This window comes from Triticum dicoccoides, chromosome 7A (genome assembly GCF_002162155.2).
Source record: "Triticum dicoccoides isolate Atlit2015 ecotype Zavitan chromosome 7A, WEW_v2.0, whole genome shotgun sequence".
Classification (NCBI taxonomy): Eukaryota; Viridiplantae; Streptophyta; class Magnoliopsida; order Poales; family Poaceae; genus Triticum; species Triticum dicoccoides.
The window spans coordinates 433,661,931-433,678,784 of NC_041392.1; positions in this window are offsets into that span (position 1 = coordinate 433,661,931).

Genomic DNA, 16,854 nt, shown 5'->3' on the forward strand with positions numbered 1-16,854 from the left:
TAGCAGCCACGTAAAACTTGCAACAACAAAGTAGAGGACGTCTAACTTGTTTTTGCAGGGCATGTTGTGATGTGATATGGTCAAGACATGATGCTAAATTTTATTGTATGAGATGATCATGTTTTGTAACCGAGTTATCGGCAACTGGCAGGAGCCATATGGTTGTCGCTTTATTGTATGCAATGCAATCACGCTGTAATGCTTTCCTTTATCACTAAGCGGTAGCGATAGTCGTGGAAGCATAAGATTGGAGAGACGACAATGATGCTACGATGGAGATCAAGGTGTCACGCCGGTGACGATGGTGATCATGACGGTACTTCGGAGATGGAGATCACAAGCACAAGATGATGATGGCCATATCATATCACTTATATTGATTGCATGTGATGTTTATTTTTTATGCATCTTATCTTGCTTTGATTGACGGTAGCATTATAAGATGATCCCTCACTAAATTATCAAAGTATAAGTGTTCTCCCTGAGTATGCACCGTTGCGAAAGTTCTTCGTGCTGAGACACCACGTGATGATCGGGTGTGATAGGCTCTACTTCAAATACAACGGGTGCAAAACAGTTGCACACGCGGAATACTCAGGTTAAACTTGACGAGCCTAGCATATAACAGATATGGCCTCGGAATACGGAGACTGAAAGGTCGAGCGTGAATCATATAGTAGATATGATCAACATAGTGATGTTCACCATTGAAACTACTCCATCTCATGTGATGATTGGACATGGTTTAGTTGATTTGGATCACGTGATCACTTAGAGGATTAGAGGGATGTCTATCTAAGTGGGAGTTCTTAAGTAATATGATTACTTGAACTTTAATTTATCATGAACTTAGTCCTGATAGTATTAGCATATCTATGTTGTAGATCAATAGCTCGCGTTTAGCTCCCCTATTTTATTTTTGATATGTTCCTAGAGAAAACTAAGTTGAAAGATGTTAGTAGCAATGATGCGGATTGGATCTGTGATCTGAGGTTTATCCTCATTGCTGCACAGAAGAATTATGTCTTTGATGCACCGCTAGGTGACTGTAAGGACATATTTATCCCTAAGTGTTTTGGTGATTGATGACAACGCATTTGTGGACTAATCGTGTGCCATGAGTTTTCCAGACTCTTCTCTGCTAGGCACAAGACGATTGGGTGCCCCTCGAAGACTGATGAAGACGGCGTCTTTTTTACGTTTCTTTTTGGTGGATTTGAGTCGTAGGAAAGCCGTACTATTAAGAGGGGGTCCGCGTTGGAAAGGTTTAGGTGGAATCATCACGTACATGTCTCCTTTTATCCCCTCCTTCTTCCTTGGAGCTTCCTCCGTTTTTCCTACCTCCTTTGACTGGCTGCTGTTGTGGTTGCGGTAGTACTGCTCCTGGATCAACGGTAGTACCGTGGGCATCCACGGTAGTACCGCGCGGTGGCGCGGTAGTACCGCTAGTGCTCACGGTAGTACCGCTCCCCTGGAGCCGCACTACCGCTGCCCACCAGGCTAGTGCCGCCCCTTTGCGGTAGTAGGAGCGGATGTAATTTTTTACATCTGCACCTGCCGCGGTAGTACCGCTTTCGCCGTGCGGTAATACCGCCCTATGCGGTCAGGCAGTAGTACCGTCCCTCGGCAGTACTACTGTGTCGAGTTTTTGCTACTTCCGGTTTTTTGCGGAAGTAGGCACGGAAGTTCCCCTTCCCCTTGGATGGGACTTTTGCCTTACGGTAGTACCGCATTGGGGACGCGGTAGTACCGCGCGTGCGGAAGTACCGCCCCAGCTTGCGTCTGTTTCCCTGGCTGGGGTCGCGGCAGTACTGTGGGACGGTACGGTAGTACCGCACTGCCGTGCGGTAGTACCGCTTGGTTGCAAGCAGTAGTACCGCGCGGCCTTGCGGTAGTACCACTGGCCAGGCACGGTAGTACCGCTGGCCGCGGGCTGGTTGGTGGGTAACGGTTGGATCTTTTTCACACACTATATAAAGGGTCTCCTTCTTCCCCGTTGACTCACCTCTTCCACCATTAAAACTCCATTATTGCTCCAAGCTCCATTTTCGCCCGATCTCACTCCCTAGCCAACCAAACTCGTTGATTTGCTCGGGAGTGGTTGAGAAGGCCCCAATCTACACTTCCACCAAGAGATATTTGATTCCCCCTACTAATCCCTTGCGGATCTTGTTACTCTTGGGTGTTTGAGCATCCTAGACGGTTGAGGTCACCGCGAAGCCATAGTCCATTGTGGTGAAGCTTCGTGGTGTCGTTGGGAGCCTCCAATTGAGTTGTGGAGATTGCCCCAACCTCGTTTGTAAAGGTTCGGTCGCCGCCTCCAAGGGCACCAATAGTGGAATCATGGCATCTCGCATTGTGTGAGGGCATGAGGAGATTATGGTGGCCCTAGTGGCTTCTTGGGGAGCATTGTGCCTCCACACCGCTCCAACGGAGACGTACTTCCTCTCAAAGCGAAGGAACATTGTCAACACATCCTCGTCTCCACCATCTCCACTCTTGGTTATCTCGTGCCTTTACTTGTGTAGCTTATTTGTTTCATATATCTTGCTTGCTTGTGTTTCTATTCGTGTTGCATCATATAGGTTGCTCATCTAGTTGCATATCTAGACAACCTACTTTGATGCAAAGTTTAAATTGCTGAAGAAAAGCTAAAAATTGTTAGTTGCCTCCCCCTCTCTAGTCAACCATATCGATCCTTTCAATTGGTATCAGAGCCTCGTCTCTTTATTAAGGACTTTACCGTCCAAAGAGTATGGTTGATACCGTAGACGGTGCGGAGGAACACTCCGGTGTGAATCCTATCTCATCTACGGGCGATGGGGGCACTTCGGTCTCTCGTGAGGAGTTCAATGTGGCCTTGGAGACATTGAAAACCTCCATGACGACCGAAGTTGAAAGCATGTTTACTAAATTTCTTGAGGGGCTTAAACTATCCACCGCACCGTTGAAAGTGGGTGATCCCGCCATCAAGGTGTCGGATGCTATCCCCGACAAGGGGGAAGCTAGTAGTGAAAAGGCTCCTTCTTCTAGTGGCAAGAATGGCACCGACATCTTTGCCCATGTAGAACCACCACTTGTTTATGGTGGACCGGTTCCTTCCACTCATTTGAATCATGCCGGTCCTCCCCCTAAGATTGTGAAAAATGAGGATTTTGATTCTTGGGTTTACCGCTTTAAACGTCATTTAAATCATGTGAACACTAACCTTTGGAGAATCATTGAAGAAGGTTTCTATCCACATGATCCAAGCAACTTCACTCCTCGAGAAGCCGCGGACAATCAATTCAATGAGAATGCTCTCTTCATCATTCAAGATGCAATTCCACCCGAAGACCTACCTCATCTTCGTCCCTTCGCCTTGGCCAAAGATGCATGGCATTGTGTCGTGTCTCTCTACCGGGGAAGCGCAAGCATTCAACGCTCCAACTATGAAGTGGTACAAGATGAGGCCGATGAGTTTGCAATGAGGGAAGATGAAGAACCTCGTGAGCTTTATCGGAGAGTAACCAAACTCGCGGTCTCACTACGAGATCACGGGAGCAAGGACACGGATGACAATTGGATCAAGCGCAAATTCCTCAAGGCAATGATGCCCTACCACAAGGCCATGTCTTCCGTCATTCGTCAAAGACCGGACTTCCACACTTTGACGTCAAGCGAAGTGTTGGATGAGTTTGTGGCCATGAACATTTTGGACAAGACCGCCGACAATGCGGTGCTCCGTTCTCAACGGGCAAAGAAGCCTAACCTTGCATTGAAGGCCAAGCTCACCGTGGAAGAAGAAGAGGAGGAAGAAGAGGAGAGCAACCCCGAAGATACGAAGTATGCATATCATGAACACATGGCACTTGCTTCAAGGCAATTTTGGAGAAAGAAAAACTCGAGGCCCAATTTTAGCAAAAACAACTCGAGTGGCACAAGGGGCAAGCAACGTGTAAGGACTTGCTACAATTGCGGCATCGTGAGTCATTTCATTGCGGAGTGCCCGTATGAGAAGAGGGAAGACAATGGTGGCAAACTCATCCGAAAGGACAAGGCCAAGTCGTTCCCCAACAAGAACAACTTCACCAAGAAGACTCCTCCCAAGGCTTTGGTTGTGCAAGAAGAGTACAATGAGGATGATGATGATGATGAGTCGGTTGCCATGGCCTCCGTTGCCATTGCAACAACGTCACGGGTGTCTCTCTTTGACTCACCCAACGAGAGCATCACCGCCAAGTGCCTCATGGCTAAAGCCACCAACAAGGTAACCTCCAACATCAAAACTACCATCATTAATCATCCTTCCCCAACTGATAGCATTAATGAACTTGAGGGAGCTAATGTGGAGGCTAACGAGTTTGAGGCCTTTATGGGCAAACTCAAGGGAAAATCCAAGAAGCACTTTGTTGCTCTCTTGAAACAACTGGGTGAGGTCAATGACATGATCGAGGCTCACGAAGACACCATCTCTAAGATGGAAGGGCATAGTCGTGACTATGCCGATGAGATTTTGGATCTTTCCAATGCTTTTGAGGAAGAGCGTGGTCTTCGTTTGGCTCTTGAGGAGTCACACAACGTTGATCATGCTAAGTTAAAGAAAGATTATGATCATGCCCTCATTGTTTCTCGTGTGCTAAATTCCGAGAAGGCCAAACTCAGGGTTGATCTTGCTAGACTCAGAGAGGAGTTTGATATACTTGACAAGGCCCACAAGGCCTTGAAGGGTATTCATGCTAGTCTCAAGGAGTCTCATGATCAACTCCAAGTGAATCTAACTAAGGAGAAAGCAACTTTTCCTCATATGGTTTTAATTGATAATGCAAATGCTACTAACACGTGTTGTGAGCATATACATCTTGTTGAGGAAAATGCGAAGTTGAAGGAGCAACTTGAGAAAGGTCTTGCGACTTGCATACAAGGCAAGAAGAACCTCAACGATCTCTTGATCAACCAAAAGGGAGGTGTGGCCAAGGAAGGGGTTGGGTACGTGCCCGACTCCAAGAACAAGAAGAAGAATGACAAGACCAAACGACCTCCTCCCCTCATGCAAACTTTTGTGAGGGAGGGAGAGAGTGCCCCTGAGGAGAAGAAGAAGAACAATGTCAAGAAGGGCAATGCCATCCCTCTCAACAAAGCCGGCGATTTTAACCCTTCTTATGTGTTATGCCGTGCTAGTGATGGGCATGTTTATGCCAAATTTGTTGGTTCTCTTCATGAATACATTGAATGGTCTATTTGGGTTCCAAAAACCCTTGTTACTAACATCAAAGGACCCATTACAAAATAGGTACCTAAAACCAAGTATTGATCTCTTGTAGGTGTTTGCTTCCGGTGGGGGATCATGGTTGCTCGATAGCGGAGCTACAAATCATATGACCGGAAGCAAGGACTTGGTGGTGGACATGCACAAGGTTCCATCTATGCCCACCAATGTTGAGTGGGGTGACGCCTCATCTTCTAAGGTATTGGGACTTGGCAAAGTGGTCATCTCTCATGATCTCATGATCGAGAAGGTCATGCTTGTTGAGTCCCTTGCATACAATTTACTTTTCGTTCGTCAACTTGCTATCATGGGCTTTGACACTTTCTTTGATATCGATACCGTGGCCCTCTTGTGGAGCAAGACTCTTAAAGTAGTCTTTGTTGGGCATGTCGAGAACGGTCTATATGTGATTAACTTTTCGGAGCGACCCACTAAGACCGCGACATGCCTAATGGCTAAAGTTGATGTGGGATGGCTTTGGCATCGCCGTTTAGCCCATGTCAATATGAGATCTTTGCAAAGTCTCCTCAAGGGAGACCATGTCCGTGGACTAACGAATGTTAGTTTTGCTAAAGATCGTGCTTGCAGTGCCTGTATCGAAGGAAAGCTACATGAGAAGGCTCACCCTCCCACGACTATCATTTATTCAAAGAGGCCTTTGGAGCTCCTTCACATGGATCTCTTTGGGCCTCCATCCTTCGATAGTCTTGGAGATAGGAAGTATTGCTTGGTGATTGTGGATGACTACTCAAGGTACACATGGGTGTATTTCTTCAAGAGGAAGAGCGAGGCCCAAAAAACCGTCATTGACTTTGCAAATGAAGCACAACGTCAACATAATGCAAAGATCTTGACAATAAGAAGTGACAACGGCACCGAGTTCAAGAACTACACCTTGGATGAGTTTCTTAGTGACGAGGGAATCAAGCATCAATATTCTGCACCCTACACCCCTCAACAAAACGGTGTTGCAGAGAGGAAGAACCGGACGTTGATGGATGCGGCAAGGACCATGATGGCGGAGTTCAAGTCTCCATACAACTTTTGGGCCGAAGCCATCAACACCGCGTGTCATGCATCAAATCGGCTCTACCTCCGCAAGGGCTTGAACAAGACTCCATATGAAATACTCACCGGTAACAAGCCCAACCTCAAGTACTTCCGGGTATTCGGGTGTAAGTGTTTCATTCTCAAGAAAGGTGTTCGGTTGTCTAAATTTGAGGCTAGAGCTTATGAGGGCATATTTGTTGGTTATGCTACAAACTCTCATGCTTACCGTGTCCTCAATAAATCCACGGGACTTATTGAGGAGACGTGTAACGTGGAGTTTGATGAGAATAACGGCTCCCAAGTGGAGCAAAGTGGCACTTGTGATGTAGGTGATAAAATTCCTCCTCAAGCCATAAGAAGAATGGGTGTTGGTTTCATCCTACCCATTAAGGAACCCCTTGTGGCTGAAGGAGAAGGACAATGCTCCACTCAAGTGGAGCCATCACCAACCCAAGGCCCACACGCTTCCAAAGAACAAAGTGAAGGCCATCAACCTCATGAACAAGACCAAGGGCAAGATCATACTCAAGACGGTGTGGACACACCAAGTGATGCCCAAGGTCAAGTTCTCTCCCCCGAGCAAGTTCAAGATCAAGAACAAGTTCATGACGGTGCTCAAGATGATCAAGTAACCGCTCCTCAATTCACCACCGAGGAGGAATTAGAGCGTCGTGCCGCCAAGGTTGCTTCCAAGCTCTCCACCAAGGATCATCTCATGACGAATGTGCTTGGAAGCTTAAGAAAGGGGGTAAGCACTCGCAGACAATTAGGAAATTATTGTGAGCATCACACGTTTGTCTCTTGTGTGGAACCCCACAAGGTCTATGAGGCGCTAGAAGATCCGTATTGGCTCAATGCCATGCACGAAGAACTCAACAACTTCGAGCACAACAAAGTGTGGAGATTGGTGCCAAGGCCAACGGGGAACCACAATGTCATTGGAACCAAGTGGATATTCAAGAACAAGCAAGATGCCCATGGGATTATCATTCGCAACAAGGCTCGTTTGGTAGCACAAGGCTACTCCCAAGTCGAGGGTATCGACTATGGTGAAATCTTTGCTCCCGTTGCTCGTCTTGAATCCATTCGCATGTTGATTGCATATGCTTCTCATCATAACTTTAAGTTACAACAAATGGATGTGAAGAGTGCTTTTTCTTAATGGTCCCATTAATGAATTGGTGTACGTCAAGCAACCCCCCGGGTTCGAGGATCCCTACTTTCCCGATCATGTGTATCAACTCGATAAGGCACTCTATGGCCTTAAACAAGCCCCACGTGCGTGGTATGACCACCTTACCAAGTTGTTACAAGATCGTGGTTTTGAAGTTGGGCTAATCGACCCCACTCTTTTTACTAAGAAGGTCAAAGGGGAGTTGTTTGTGTGCCAATTATATGTTGATGATATTATCTTTGGTTCTCCTAACAAAGCTTTCAATGAGGAATTTGCCGCTCTCATGACCTCAAAGTTCGAGATGTCCTTCATGGGAGAGTTGAAGTTCTTTCTAGGGTTCGAAGTGAAGCAAAGAAGAGAAGGAACCTTCATCAATCAATCCAAATACACTCAAGACATGCTCAAGAGATTCAAGCTAAGTGACGTCAAGCCGGCTTCCACTCCAATGCCCACCAAGTGCCAACTTGACTTAGATCCCAATGGTAAAGTGGTGGATCAACAGGTATATCATTCCATGATTGGATCCTTGCTTTACCTTTGTGCATCTAGACCGGACATCATGTTGAGTGTGGGAATTTGTGCACGGTTTCAAGCCGCACGTAAGGAAAGTCACTATGTGGCGGTCAAATGAATCTTTCGATATTTGGCTCATACTCCAAACTTTGGCTTATGGTACCCACGAGGATCAAACTTCAAGCTTGTAGGGTACTCGGATTCCGATTGGGCGGGAGACAAAGTGGATAGGAAGTCCACTTCCGGAGGGTGCCAATTCCTAGGTTGCTCTTTGGTAAGTTGGTCTTCCAAAAAGCAAAGTTGTGTGTCTCTCTCGTCTACCGAAGCGGAGTATGTTGCGGCCGGTAGTTGTTGTGCACAACTCTTATGGATGAGGCAAACTTTAAAGGATTATGGTGTCACTTGTGACAAAGTTCCTCTTTGGTGTGACAATGAAAGTGCCATCAAGATCTCTCTCAACCCGGTGCAACACTTCAAGACGAAGCATATTGAGATCCGGTATCACTTCATCCGGGATCACATTAGGCGAGGAGAGATCGAGCTCAACTACGTCAACACTCATGATAACCTTGCAGATATCTTCACGAAGCCCTTGGATGAAGCAAGATTTCGCGAGTTAAGGCATGAGCTAAATATTATCGATTCAAGCAATGTTGCTTGAACCCTTGCACACCCCACCATACTCAACGTGTTGTCCTATTTAGATGTAGGCATGGACATAGGGGGAGTGATGTTCTCTCAATGAACTCTCCCTCCCCCATTATGCATAAATCAATCAAGTCTTTCACATTAGCCATATTTGATGGTACTTGTGCTTCAAAGACGAGTTTTGGTCATGGACTCAAGGATAATTCTTCGCGATGCCATACCAATTGAGTCAAACATAGGTGGCTACAGCCACCGCCCTCTCTTTTGGAGAGGTGGTGTCTCGTGGTTGGTTCGTTTGTCGTGTGCCTTTCTGGTTTTGTGTGTTGCGTGGTCTTGTGGTGTTGTGTTGGCTCGGAGTGGTTTGTGCAAAGATCCAGTTTTTCGCGCTCGAAACGTGCATCTTCTTGAGCCCACGGTACTACCGCGTCTGGGCGCGGTACTACCGCTTTGGGAGGCACGGTACTACCGCTCTGGTGCGGTACTTCGGAAGTACCGCACCGTGCGGTACTACCGTGTCTGGGCACGGTACTACCGCGCCGTCAAGGGCGCGTGGGGGTTATGACTCGGGCAGGGGAGTTACAACTCCCCATACCCATTCATTGTCTCTCTCTCCACGTCTCTCCCTCTCAAGAACGGCGCCGGAGGCCCTCACCGGATCTCCGTCTCCGGCCACTCTCCTCGGATTCCGATCGGTGGGATCGTTCCCCACCACTTCCTCTTGCCATGGACCAAGGTTTTTCCCCAAATCCCTCTTTTTCTTGGTTGTTCTCTTGCTTCTAGGCTTTTGGGGAGAAACTTGTTGTTCTTGAGATTTTAGGCCAAATCTATGCAAGAGTAGGATGTAGGAGAGTCGTGATGCGTAGGAAACATACTTGATATGGTGTCTTGTGGTAGCTTTGTCCTACCGTAGTACCGCCGTGGTTTCGCGGGCTTTCTCAGATTTGAACCAGTTTAGATCTGACGCGGTGCGGTACTACCGTGCCCGATGTGCGGTACTACCGCTCTCGCGGTACTACCGCTCTCGCGGTACTACCGCCCGTCAGGCGCGGTACTACCGTACCGTGCGGTACTACCGGTCCGCAGACGCGGTACTACCGCGCCGGCCGCGGTGCTAAGGTCGTACTACCGCTCCTACACCCGGTACTACCATGATCTTGCATGGTACTACCGCGTCTAAGAGCCGTACTACTCTCTTAGCTCCGCAACTCTTGGCAGTACTACCGTAGGGATCAAATCTCTCTCTAGGCATGTATCATGTGTGCTTTCTACTTGTTTCACTTGCTTTGTTGTGGTCTTTGCATTAATCTCTCTTGGCTGTTGTGGGTGTTTTTGCGTTCTGTGTCTCAGGTGGTGGCTCTCGCCGTTCCAATCCCAGTCGTGACACTGGCTCCAAGCGTCTGCGCAACCCCCAAGATGAAGCCCCAGAGGGCTCCAATGCCCCCAAGCGCAATGTCAAGTCCACTGCCAGCAAGCAAAAGGAACCGGCTAAGGGCATGGACGAGATTTCAACCACTGAGTATGTCGAGCGCCGGAAGATCAATCCCTATGTGAATCCTCGGGCTATCCTCAGAGGCACCGAGTTGTTCTAGACCAAGCAACAGGCTCTCATCTATCTGGATGTGATCAAGAACAAGCAGAATACCTACGTGGATGTCAAGTGGATAGACATGCATCACCTGCGGAAAGACAAGTTTCGTGACTATTTTGGAGAGGCTCTAGACTTGGTGGAGCAGTTTGCTATTGAGCCGGTGATCTCCTTTCACCTTGACTATGACCCTGAGCTTATCTGTCAGTTCTTTGCCTCAGTGTACTTTCATCCCGGGGAGGAGCGGAGGATGACTTGGATGACCAATGGCCGTCAGCTGTCTGCTACATGGAAAGAGTTCATGGATCTGCTGCACATTCCTGATGACGGGCTTCACACCCCCATTGGCGTCCGCCCCCATGCCAACTCTGAGTCTGCCAACAAGAACCAGCTTCAGCCCTTCCTTGTTGAGAAGGTACTCCCCAATGGGAAGTCATCTTGGGTGTTGAACTCCTTTCTGGATATCATGCATCGCATCTTCCGCAACACTCTGTTCCCATGCATTGGCGACAAGGACAAGGTTCATGCATATCTAGTGGACATGTTGCTCTTGTGTGCAGAGGCACGTACTTCTCAGACTCAGCCACTTGATGTCTCTCACATCATGTGGTGTGAGCTTCGGTTTGCGGTGTTCACTCGCAAGGTTCCTATCTATGGACCGTACCTGTTTCTGCTGCTCTCCACCACTTGGGAGAAGACGTATCCAGGTGATGAGTTCCTTGCTCCAGACTGGATTCGCCATGAGTCCATCAGCCTCCGCGTCAAGCCCATCTGGGCCAACACCACTACTCATGTTGAGGCATCTTCTGCTAGGAGGGCTGCTGGTGAGGGGGAGGCTGCTGCTGCTGCTGAGACTGCTGCTGAGGACTGTGCTGCTAGGTCCACCACTTCTTCCTCTGAGCCATCATGGGGCAAGAAGCTGAAGGACAAGATGAAGACTCTCTTCTGCATGCAGGCGAAGGGACAATACAGGGCTCACGTGACTGACAAGGAGAGTCGCCGCCGTGACAAGAAGGTGATGATGCTCTTTGGAGAGGATGTGTCTGGCGGGTCTGAGGATGTCATCACACCTGAGGCTGCCTGGATGTCAAAGCAGGGCTACAAGTGGACCAGTTCAGAGGATGACATGGAGGAGACTATCCCCGCCGCTGAGTCTGACGAGGAGCACGAGGAGCAGTGGGACGACTTCTCTGCCTGAGCCACCCCGTGTGTGTAGGTGTCCTCTCTGCCTTTTTGGCGTCTCGATGCCAAAGGGGGAGAGAGTGTAGGGATTTGCGTTGTGTCGTGCTTGGTGTGTTTGTTTGCTTTGTCGTTTGGACCTCATTTGCCTCATTTGCTTTAGTTCGGTTTGTGCTTCCGAGACCTTTTCTCCATATGGTGTAAGACATATGCACTCTATCTATCTTAGTTATCTTATGTTTGTACTATCTTGTCTAGTGATAAATTTGCCTTGTCTCTATAATATAGGGGGAGCTCGGTTCCTAGTATTCGTGCTCATCTAGGTGGCACACATTTAGGGGGAGCCCGTCTATATTATAGAGAGGAGGGGTTTGCTTTTACTCAATATTATTTTTCCTTGTGCAAATCCTGTTTTGTCATCAATCCACCAAAAAGGGGGAGATTGTAAGGACATATTTATCCCTAAGTGTTTTGGTGATTGATGACAACGCATTTGCGGACTAATCATGTGCCATGAGTTTTCCAGACTCTTCTCTGCTAGGCACAAGACAATTGGGTGCCCCTCGAAGACAGACGAAGATGACGTCTTTTCTACATTTCTTTTTGGTGGATTTGAGTCGTAGGAAAGCCGTACTATTAAGAGGGGGTCCGCGTTGGAAAGGTTTGGGTGGAATCATCACGTACACGTCTCCTTTTATCCCCTCCTTTTTCCTTGGAGCTACCTCCGTTTTTCCTGCCTCCTTTGACTGGCTGCTGTTGTGGTTGCGGTAGTACTGCTCCTGGATCAACGGTAGTACCATGGGCATCCACGGTAGTACCGCGCGGTGGCGCGGTAGTACCGCTGGTGCTCACGGTAGTACCGCTCCCCTGGAGCCGCACTACCGCTGCCCACCAGGCTAGTGCCGCCCCTTTGCGGTAGTAGGAGCGGACGTAATTTTTTACATCCGCACCTGCCGCGGTAGTACTGCTTTCGCCGTGCGGTAGTACCGCGCTATGCGGTCAGGCAGTAGTACCGCCCCTCGGCACTACTACTGTGTCGAGTTTTGGCTACTTTCGTTTTTTGGGGAAGTAGGCACGGAAGTTCCCCTTCCCCTTGGATGGGACTTTTGCCTTATGGTAGTACCGCATTGGGGGCGCGGTAGTACCGCGCATGCAGAAGTACCGCCCCCAGCTTGCGTCTGTTTCCCTAGCTGGGGTCGCGGCAGTACCGTGGGATGGTACGGTATTACCGCACTGCCGTGCGGTAGTACCGCTTGGTTGCAAGCAGTAGTACCGCGCGGCCTTGAGGTAGTACCGCTGGCCAGGCACGGTAGTACCGCTGGCCGCGGGCTGGTTGGTGGGTAACAGTTGGATCTTTTCCACACACTATATAAAGGGTCTCCTTCTTCCCCGTTGACTCACCTATTCCACCATTAAAGCTCTATTATTGCTCCAAGCTCCATTTTCTGCTGATCTCACTCCCTAGCCAACCAAACTCGTTGATTTTCTCGGGAGTGGTTGAGAAGGCCCCGATCTACACTTCCACCAAGAGATATTTGATTCCCCCTACTAATCCCTTGCGGATCTTGTTACTCTTGGGTGTTTGAGCATCCTAGACGGTTGAGGTCACCGCGAAGCCATAGTCCATTGCGGTGAAGCTTCATGGTGTCGTTGGGAGCCTCCAATTGAGTTGTGGAGATTGCCCCAACCTCGTTTGTAAAGGTTCGGTCGCCGCCTCCAAGGGCACCAATAGTGGAATCACGACATCTCGAATTGTGTGAGGGCGTGAGGAGATTACGGTGGCCCTAGTGGCTTCTTGGGGAGCATTGTGCCTCCACACCGCTCCAACGGAGACGTACTTCCTCTCAAAGGGAAGGAACTTCGGCAACACATCCTCGTCTCCACCGTCTCCACTCTTGGTTATCTCGTGCCTTTACTTGTGTAGCTTATTTGTTTTATATATCTTGCTTGCTTGTGTTCCTATTCGTGTTGCATCATATAGGTTGCTCATCTAGTTGCATATCTAGACAACCTACTTTGATGCAAAGTTTAAATTGCTAAAGAAAAGCTAAAAATTGTTAGTTGCCTATTCACCCCCCCTCTAGTCAACCATATCGATCATTTCAGTGACAAACCTATTGCAGGAGCAAATGCAGATGTTATGAACATTTGGCTAGCTCAATATGATGACTACTTGATATTTTAGTGCACCATGCTTAAATGGCTTAGAATCAGGACTTCAAAGACGTTTTGAACGTCATGGACCATATGAGATGTTCCAGGAGTTGAAGTTAATATTTCAAGCAAATACCCGAGTTGAGAGATATGAAGTCTCCAAGAAGTTCTATAGCTAAAAGATGGAGGAGAATAGCTCAAGCAGTGAGCATGTGCTCAGATTGTCTGGGTACTACAATCGCTTGAATCAAGTGGGAGTTAATCTTCTAGATAAAATAGTGATCGACATAATTCTCTAGTCACCATCACCAAGTTAGTAGAACTTCATGATGAACTATGATATGCAAGGGATAACAGAAACGATTCCCAAGCTCTTCATAATGCTGAAATCGACGAAGGTAGAAATCAAGAAAAATATCAAGTGTTGATGGTAGACAAGACCACTAGTTTCAAGAAAAGGGCAAAGGGAAGAAGGGGAACTTCAAGAAGAATGGCAAGCAAGTTGCTGCTCAAGTGAAGAAGCCCAAGTCTGGTCCTAAGCCTGAGACTAAGTGCTTCTACTGCAAAGGGACTGGTCACTGGAAGCGGAACTGCCCCAAGTATTTGGTGGATAAGAAGGATGGCAAAGTGAACAAAGGTATATTTGATATACAGATTATTGATATGTATTTTACTAGTGTTCGTAGCAACCCCTCGGTATTTGATACTGGTTTAGTTGCTAAGAGTAGTAACTCGAAACGGGAGTTGCAGAATGAACATAGACTAGTTAAGGGTGAAGTGACGATGTGTGTTGGAAGTGGTTCCAAGATTGATATGATCATCATCGCACACTCCCTATACTTTTGGGATTAGTGTTGAACCTAAATAAGTGTTATTTGGTGTTTGTGTCGAGCATGAATATGATTTGATCATGTTTATTGCAATACGGTTATTCATTTAAGTAAGAGAATAAATTGTTGTTCTGTTTACATGAATAAAACCTTATATGGTTACACACTCAATGAAAATGGTTCGTTGGATCTCGATCATAGTGATACACATATTTATAATATTGAAACCAAAAGATGCAAGTTAATAATGATGGTGCAATTTATTTGTGGCACTGCCCTTTAGGTCATATTGGTGTAAAGCGCATGAAGAAAATCCATGCTGATGGGCTTTTGGAATCACTTGATTATGAATCAGTTGATGCTTGCGAACCATGCCTCATGGGCAAGATGACTAAGACTCCGTTCTCCAGAACAATGGAGCGAGCAACAGATTTGTTGGAAATCATACATACTGATGTATGTGGTTCGATGAATATTGAGGCTCGTGGCAGGTATCATTATTTTCTGATCTTCACAGATGATTTGAGCAGATATGAGTATATCTACTTGATGAAATACAAGTCTGAAACATTTGAAAAGTTCAAAGAATTTCAGAGTGAAGTGGAGAATCATCGTAACAAAAATAAAAGTTTCTACGATATGATCGCAGAAGTAAAATATTTGAGTTACGAGTTTGGCCTTCAGTTAAAAACAATGTGAAATAGTTTCACTACTCACGCCACCTGGAACACCACAGCACAATGGTGTGTCCGAACGTCATAACCGTACTTTATTAGATATGGTGCGATCTATGATGTCTCTTACCGATCTACCACTATCCTTTTGGGGTTATGCATTAGAGACAAATGCATTCACGTTAAATAGGGCACCATCTAAATCCGTTGAGACGACACCGTATGAACTATGGTTTGGCAAGAAACCTAAGCTGTCGTTTCTTAAAGTTTGAGGTTGCAATGCTTATGTGAAAAAGTTTCAACCTGATAAGCTCAAACCCAAATAGGAGAAGTGTGTCTCATAGGATACCCAAAAGAAAATGTTGGGTACACATTCTATCACAGATCCAAAGGCAAGATATTCATTACTGAGAATGGATCCTTTCTAGAGAAGGAGTTTCTCTCGAAAGAAGTGAGTGGGAGGAAAGTAGAACTTGATGAGGTAAAATGTACCTGCTCCCTTATTGGAAAGTAGTTCATCACAGAAATCTGTTCCTGTGACTACTACACCAATTAGTGAGGAAGCTAATGATGATGATCATGTAACTTCAGATCAAGTTACTATCGAACCTCGTAGGTAAACCAGAGTGAGATCTGCACCAGAGTGGTACGGTAATCCTGTTCTGGAGGTCATGTTACTTGACCATGACGAGCCTACAAACTATGAGGAAGTGATGATGAGCCCAGATTCCGCGAAATGGCTTGAGGCCATGAAATCTGAGATGAGATCCATGTATGAGAACAAAGTATGGACTTTGATTGACTTGCCCAATGATCGGCGAGCCATTGAGATTAAATGGATCTTCAAGAGGAAGACGGACGCTGATAGTAGTGTTACTATCTACAAAGCTAGAATTGTCGAAAAAAGGTTTTCGACAAGTTCAAGGTGTTGACTACGATGAGAGTTTCTCACTCGTATCTATGCTTAAGTCTGTCCGAATCATGTTAGCAATTGCCGCATTTTATGAAATCTGGCAAATGGATAAACAAAACTGCATTCTTTAATGGATTTATTAAAGAAGAGTTGTATATGATGCAACCAGAAGGTTTTGTCAATCCTAAAGGTACGAACAAAATATGCAAGCTCTAGCGATCCATCTATGGACTGGTGCGAGCATCTCGGAGTTGGAATATACGCTTTGATAAGTTGATCAAAGCATATAGTTTTATACAGACTTGCGGTGAAGCCTGTATTTACAAGAAAGTGAGTGGGAGCACTACAGAATTTCTGATAAGTATATGTGAATGACATATTGTTGATCGGAGATAATGTAGAATTATTCTGCAAAGCATAAATGAATGTTTGAAAAGGAGTTTTTCAAAGAAAGACCTTGGTGAAACTGCTTACATATTGAGCATCAAGATCTATAGAGATAGATCAAGACGCTTGATAAGTTTTTTCAATAAGTACATACCTTGACAAGATTTTGAAGTAGTTCAAAATGGAACAGTCAAAGAAAGAGTTCTTGCCTGTGTTACAAGGTGTGAAACTGAGTAAGACTCAAAACCCGACCACGGCAAAAGATAGAGAGAGAATGAAAGTCATTCCCTATGCCTCAGCCATAGATTCTATAAAGTATGCCATGCTGTGTACCAGACCTATTGTATACCCTGCCCTATGTTTGGCAAGGGAGTACAATAGTGATCTAGGAGTAGATCACTGGACATTGGTCAAAATTATCCTTAGTGGAATAAGGATATGTTTCTCGATTATGGAGGTGACAAAAGGTTCGTCGTAAAGGGTTACATCGATGCAAGTT